This window comes from Ischnura elegans, chromosome 2, assembly GCF_921293095.1.
Source record: "Ischnura elegans chromosome 2, ioIscEleg1.1, whole genome shotgun sequence".
NCBI classification, from domain to species: Eukaryota; Metazoa; Arthropoda; class Insecta; order Odonata; family Coenagrionidae; genus Ischnura; species Ischnura elegans.
The window spans coordinates 67,771,113-67,778,941 of record NC_060247.1 but is presented as its reverse complement, the minus strand read 5'-3'; the positions used below and the strand labels follow the sequence as shown (position 1 = coordinate 67,778,941).

At 39.8% G+C, this 7,829-nt stretch overlaps 1 non-coding gene across 1 annotated transcript; it reads left to right on the top strand.

The window, feature by feature from the left end:
- Positions 1–1,719: 1,719 nt before the first annotated feature.
- Trnae-cuc lies at positions 1,720–1,791 on the top strand. Its single transcript has one exon. It is a non-coding gene; the product is annotated as a tRNA-Glu (tRNA).
- Positions 1,792–7,829: the final 6,038 nt, after the last annotated feature.

Sequence of the window (7,829 nt, the reverse complement as noted above, 5' to 3'; positions counted from 1 at the left end):
TACGCTAATATTGATACCAAAATCATGGAAAAAACTTCTTGGTTTTACTCGTGCAGTGCGTATCATAAATATATTGCAATGAGTTCAACGGTAGTCTTCTATATCTCCCTTTTCTTCAGCATGTTTCGATCTGGCGAATGATCGATGGCCATCGTTGCTCAACTGTTTCTTCACCGTTTCATATAACGTCGTTTGCTTTGCTGTCGCTCGTCTGGCCTCTGCGGTTGTATTTTCGTTGGGGGCGTCAAAGGCGAAATGAATTTGTCGGTCTCCTTGATGAGGAACCGTGATGGATTGGATAGAAGGCCTCTCAACGTAGACCTCGTCGCTTATTAGTTTGATTTTGATGGCCTATCAGTCGCTCCTACGTAGGAGTGCCATGATTTTTACGCTATCGAGTTATCGTCCGATGACCAGACGTCATCGATTTTTTTCGGTACAAAAAAATGTCGCTCTCTCCTCTATTACTGTGAATTGTTCTTGGTTGTGGTGTCTCTAATTTCCTGTGTGTCATATAATGCGGTGGTATTGGAGGGTTAAATACCGGAAGTCGTTAGCAGCACTTATCTTCCTTTTTATGGGAAGTGAAACTAATGATGAAGCGAAATTAAGAACGTGACATCGTCATTGCCGATTTTATCATAAGCATTTGAAGGCTAGTCGTTAACAGCATTTATTCTCTTTTTTAATGGAAGCGAAACTAATGATAAAGTGACACTAAAGACGTTACATTTTCGGTGCTGAATTAATCATAAGTACTATTACCTGGGCCTAGCGCCCGAAAAATTTGCTCCGTTTTGTATAATTTTATATATATCAATATTGCATTAAGCTATACCTATGGTGAAGTTATGCGTAATTATAATCAATTTTTACTTGTAACTGAAAAATGGCATTTTAAGTTAAGCGCATTCCTCTTTATATATAAAAGAACTCATGTCCTCTGAAATATTTGTGGGAACACTATTATCATTGTATTCCACTATCTGACGATTCGTCGCTCATCCTAATAATTATAAAATATTTTGTTTTAGTATTTGATATAGATTTGTGTCGGCGAAAAAACGTCACGTATTCTTAGTCGTTTTGTAAGCATCTCATGTTGTAAGATAACGGTCGTTATCTACGACCTTTTTTTAAAAGAATATATTCGCCTCACCTATTGCTTTCAGTTTTCTGATGCTGTGAAGTATAGTTGTATCGATACGGCCGAGCACAATTCTCTCTGCAAATAACTTTTCAAACGCCGATTTCCGACAATGTGCAAGTTTATTAAATTATCAGTTAGTTTTACGGTTTGCATATGGTACAATTTGTTGGAATGAAAAAATTCTGCTAGTATCTAGCAAAATTTCACCAATGAGACTAAGGAATATCTGGCGATGCCTTTGGTGAAGGGTAAATTTGTATTAGTTCGAAGAACCACCCGCTCCCTTGACCTATTGACGATCGTAATAATGCATTTGGCTTCCCCTACCAGTCTGTTTCGAACAATGAGGTTGTAAATATATACAGCCTCCTTGGTTTCAAACCTTCCTTGTCACTCTCCCAGTGTGTGCCTCCATCCTGAAAAATGAATGCCATGAGGTGAATATCTTTGATGTGTAGTGCCTTCTGTAGGCAGTTTCTAACAATCAAATTAATGAAGTGATTTTTATCAGCAATTATTGAAATTGCCATGTTGAAAATTTTCCGGTGTCACTACCTCTACATTTCAGATCCGGTATTGTCTAGTGGTTAGGATACCCGGCTCTCACCCGGGAGGCCCGGGTTCGATTCCCGGTACCGGAAAACTTTTTCCATCTCTAAATTCACCATTTTACATCAATATCATTGAATACGAGAGGGTAAGCCTACTTTGGTTATTTTATATCTCCTTGTCAAAGGAGTAAATCCACGACTGTGTGCAAATTGTTGGTGGATCAGAATTGCGACTATTTTGCCAGATATTTTATACAATGTCGCTATCTAGAGTCGCATATTTCTGAATTTTAGGATTAGATCCAGCGAACGGAACAGTTTGCCGGAAAAATATGGGTGGCCTTTGAGTTGGCCGTTCTTAAATAGAATATGCGAATAAGTCAGCCCGTAAGCGTGTCATTTATACCCTTATCATGGTCATCTATATCAACCAGAGGGCTATTAGGGATGTTCGGTGGGTTTCATAGATGTGTTGCTCTTTTCTTCAAAGGTTTCTGGGCTATGTAACATGAATTACATTGAGTTCCTGGTCTTTTATCATTATTTGTCGTGTGGATTGCAAATGTTCGCTGTTATAATTTAAAAGCATTATTACGCGATAGAGCAACAAGTTTTGACCGATCGTTGAAATGCGCCTAAGTGATGTATATAGTGAATTTGTTAATTGAGAAAAGGATGTTGTTATGATGGTAAAATTTTGCTCTATATATATGCCAGTGTACAAGTAATAAACTAAATTGATATAGCTTAAAAATTATCACCCGCATTCGCAATTCCTATTGAAATATTATTTTAAAAGCGAAGTTTACATACTGTTAATTATTAGTACTAAAGTACACGCTTTTGCTCGACATTCAGATTTTGTGTTGGTTCTATCTCTGAGATCTACTGTCTCAGCAATAGGTGATACTGTTGTCACCTACTTTTTATGGTTCTTTTATGCTCATATCATCGTCGAAATTCTTAAAAACATCTTATGACCTTATGATGTTTGTGGTATCCTTATTATATTGATCATAAATTATTTTGCTTGATTCATTTGTGTACGAATCCCAAGCCATCTGGAAAGAGAAAATTTCACACGCGCTCGCGTGATTTGCCAAACTTTCTCTTATAATATGTATCACCTAAGTGTCTGCCTTCTTGCATTCAAGAAAAATACAACACTCTTATTTATCTGTCAGTAGGTACGTACTGGATTAACTTGGGAGTCGCAGTGTTTGTTGTTGTGGTTTAGTGACTTGGATATGCTCCTAATTGCTTCTTTGAGCAATCGATGCTTTGTCTAATCCCATTTTTTCCAATCAAAATTTAAGTATTGAGTGCGCGCCGAACTGACAATGCCCCACATTTGCTATGTTCAGTCAGCGGGAAAAAGAGTCATTCCGATTTCAACGGAGCTATTTTTATCAAGTTAAACCTGAATCACACGAAGAATGATCGTAGGCTTTCCCGGCGCATAGAATTGTGGAAGGTTACTCGGGATTTCCACCGGGTCAGGTTCTCCAACTCCATCTCGGCCGAATCACATGATCATTTTTTCCACCCCTTTCGTGCGATAGCTTCAGTCGTCGCTCCGGTTTTGATTGAAAAATGACCGTTTCATTATTCTGTCAAAACTGGAGCGTTTTCGTTCACGTTTTTCAAAATTCGTTCACGCGATCATTTTCAGCGAAGGCTTCAGGGATGGGAATCCCATCCCTTTTTCCATCACTCGGCACGTCTCTTTTTCCGTCGCTGAAATCATCGCTGGCATCGTCTTTCAGCAAATCAAAACGCACGGCCGCTTACAACCATTGTAATACCGCGTTTGGCTTTGAAAACTAGTCCCGTAATAACCGCGCCGAAGGCGCCAATATCAGGGCTGTACCGGTGAGTTAATCTCATCCCAACCAGCCGGTTGACAAAAGCATACAAAAAATGGCGCATATGTATCGTTTTCGGAGTAATATGTTGTTTATATGGAATAGGAAACTTAAATCTAATAACATAAGCAGCAATTGAAGTTTGCGTTACAATTGCAAATGTGATTGTAATGCTACATATTTGGTTTATTGTTATCATTTTTTACATTATTTTTTAATATCTTATTATTATTGTTATTTATTATTTTTAGCTATTTTAAGCATAACAGACAAATCAGTTGTGTGATTAAAAAAAATGAATTTTACAATTAAATCTTGAAATATTGATTGCACTTAAATAGTTCCGCACAAATGACATTAGTAACATATTATTGTAGAAGGAGAAGACGTACGAAAGACTCATAGAAAAGAGAATTGATATGCAGCGTTAATCGTTTAATAATGTATAATAATTGTGTTAAAAAGTGCCATCAGCCTGGACTACTACCTATTAATTCATTTAGGGAGATTGGAGTAGAAGAAGTTGATGAAGGAGGAACGCTTTTTTTTCGGGAATTTTGAATGGGATGAAAGTTATAAATACGGAAAGTCGCGGAAGAAGCGATGGTAAAAGAGACGGTGGAATGACAGTGTGACTCAGAATATAATAGCTTGAGCGATCAATTTTTTGGTCCCTGAATAGCTATCGCTGGAACTATCACTCTGAACGGAAAAAATGATCCTGTGCTTCAGGCCTTTTCTCTGCATAGCTTCCTGATTTCACTCGATATTTTTGCCGGATACACTGCCAACATGTCCGTTTGATAGTGGTGCTGTCGTATTTTTGTTGGATCGCAGGCCTTAATTTACGCAGTTGTCGCGCAGTCGAGTTTGCATTTTGTCTTAAAATTCTGATCATAAATGCGAGAATAAGTTGATGCGCAAGCAATCCAGTTCCCAGATCCTGATCTCACTAGCCCGCTGACGCCAACCTTGAACCTCGGGGGCCTGTATGGGTCTATCTGCAGTTTAAGCTGTAGTAAAGTTTAATAAAAAAATTTCCATAGATTTACTTCAGATCGACGTGAGCTCTAACTCAAACTGTTTTTACAACCCACACTTGAGAGTGCAATAGTTTTCCATTCTTAAAACTGTGAGAAATCATTGCAGCTGTTGTTTTTATACAATCACAACTGAGCTCAATCTAATGGCCACTTCTTACTTCCTCAAATGCCCATAATGATGCAAAATATCGGAGTGATTTCATTGGATGACCTTAGATTCTTGACGGTGGTCATATTTTAGGAGGCTATGGTAACGTCGGCGCATCATAATTTTATGGCCGTGCATTACAGTCATTTTCCTCGCCCCGTGGAGACATTATGCGCCTGAAATAGACCGCTCTGGGCTGTAAAAAACCGAAATGATGGATCCCATACTGCATTTCTCGACTTTCTTCCCCGCGATGTGCGACGCCAATAAAAAAAGATACCGCGGCGAGATTACCCTGGAGTGAGGAACGACTTAATGACCTAAACTGTGGAATCTCCCAATCTCTTCTTCCCTCTCTCTCCGCGTATTTTTATTCTTTAGCACGCGGCGGAAGATTGAGCCGTGCTGGGGGCGGTTCGCGTTCGTCACTTGTCTGGGAGAGGGGTGGGGAACCTCCCGCACCGTTCCCCCCTTGCTCGCGAAAAAAAACAAAGGAAGTGGGGCGTTTCGCAGTTGTCTGGCTTAGGGGTCGTTCTCTCGCCGAAAAACTCCTTCACTGGCGCCTATGGTAGGGCGGATGACAACATCGGACGTAGAAAGAACCGTCGCCAAAATTAATGAGCACTTCATTTGCTCCGCATAAGTCGTGTGCCCTTAGCCATCCCCAGAGTCCGCGTGACATATGGATTAGCTTCTGCATTTCTAAGAAAACAACCCGCATTCTTATTTCACGCTTTTTTACCATTTACTCTCTTTTATCTTCCTCTTAGTAATGAACTCTTTGAATTCTGTGGAAGAAGTGACCCATGAATACAGAATAAAAGTCGGGAGAAAACGAAGGGAACATTTTATGGAAGAGAGAAAATAGTGCCTATAGTTCAACTCAAAGAAAGCTTTGAGGTTGCGGAATAATTTAATCACCTTGTGAGCATCATCTCACGGGAAATAATAAGAGCTAGTATTGAACGTTTTAATTTCTATGCTAAGGCGGCACTCTTGGCTAAGAGGCCATTATTTCCACGATACCTATTGAAATTGAAAAAAATGGAAAATATTCTTGCTTACGGTGGTACTCCACGGATGAGGGACATGGATTATTGTAAAACATTTTGAGAAAAGAATAGAAGCTCTGCGAGAGGTTGTGGAGACATGGAGAAAGGCACTGAATGTTAAAATTTTTGGAAAAGTGAGAAACTAGGAGAAGGTTGAGTAGCGAAGGAACACGGTATGTTGGCAACATCATGTGGCACCGAATATACGTGTGGTATGTAATCTAGTGACAAATCGAGGGAAAGATTCCATGAAGAAGATAAGATGGAATGAGTCATGAAAGTTCATGGAGAAAAGAACTGGGAAATTGGATGATAAAATATAGAAAATGAGGACAAAATGCATCTATCCTGGAATTTCGATTTCCATTTCCTAGGAATGGTATTTAATAATTAGCATTTTCCAATTTTCGTTCAAATGAGTGTCCTACCCTGAATGCCCAAGTTCAAATATCTAGTGCGCTGAGTTTTTTTTCTTGTAGAATTTACTTTAAGTACTTCACTGTTAGCTTCTGATATTTCCACTGCAGAAGGCCTTTTTTGAACAGAGTGCCATCGGGTCGGCGTCATTTAGTTCACTGATCCTTCACGAATTCGGGATGTGTATCGCGGTCTTCTTGCCGCAAATATTTCCGAAAAGGCGGGCATGATAGGTCTTCTTGGAAGGATATCCTTTAATTCTTGAAAGTATATTATTTCTGTGTCACCATTGAAAGTTAATAAAACCCGATGTTAGGGACGGGTTATGACGGAGGATTTAAATCGTCTTGCAGTGCTTTTCTTTGTCGATATTCCCATTTTTTTTATTTGCCAGATTTACGAAACGAGGACGCCTGTGCGATGGGGACGTGGAATTTTTCCCGTACTCAGTGCTCGACCTTGCTCGAGTTTTTATTATTCGCCAGTCGGCAAACTTCACCAGTATCAGCAATTTTCTTCGCGACTCGTCCAACGGCGAGGTAGGTCGGAGCGATTGAGTTGTTGACAAATGCACTCGAAGGAGTCTGAATCCCTCCGAGGTCACGGACAAGCGAAGGACGCAGAGCGGAGCAGAGTGCAACGTAGCGATTTCTCGCGACCGAGTTTCGACAAACGTGATGGACTTATTGTCAGCGGCTCGCTTTTACGCGTCGTAAATCTTTAAATTTCTCTTTACAGGGGTACATGGAGAAACAAAGCTGTTCTGTAAGGAGGCTATATTTATTTTGGTCTCATAATATTTTGGCTGTTGCTATATTGTGCCCAACCTCAATATGAGGCGGTCTAGGGTTTAACTGCACTTCAGAAAGTAGAAGCACCTCGTCAAGTATGACCACTTCCGGATGATCGCGAGGATAATTCTTCGTCAACAGAACTATCAATGGAAAAAGTTCCCAACGAAATAGGATGAAATTTTCTGAAAATTAAGAAATAATCCTGTAGTTATCCCCATATCGTAGTTGTCTGCTGATTTAAAATAAATATGTCAGTCTCATGGAATTCTTGCTGCACGAACGAAAATATCTTGCCTCAGGCTCCTTTCTTAAAAACAGTGAACTCCGCTATCTAGCGACTCTTTTTACGCTCCGCGCCTCCACCGGTATCCAGCGTGGAGAATTGAGGCCGGAGCAGAGGGAAAATGGCACGTGAAATCCGATTTAAATCATGTAAAGTTTGTTTTTCGGGAATAGAGTACACTCTGTCAAAATATATGCTGTAAGCATTCGAGGCCTAGTTCAGAAAAAAATAATCCGGGATATGACTCACTAGCAAATGAAAAATGACGCGCAGAAAAAAAATGCCACCAACGAACAGATAGTTGAATCGCTTATAGAGAGAATGGGTTGGGAGGCTTTAGTGTCCCGGGTTTCGTTAAGGCTGGTCATAATATTATTTTTAAGCCAAAAATTCGCTGTTTCACATAGTTAACCTGTTGTCGGTCTCCAGTTTAATCTAAATACTAACATTTAGGACTTGTTACATATTTGGAATTTCCTTCTTCGGAAAATTTCTTTCAATTAATCTTCTCGCCTTCATCGTATCG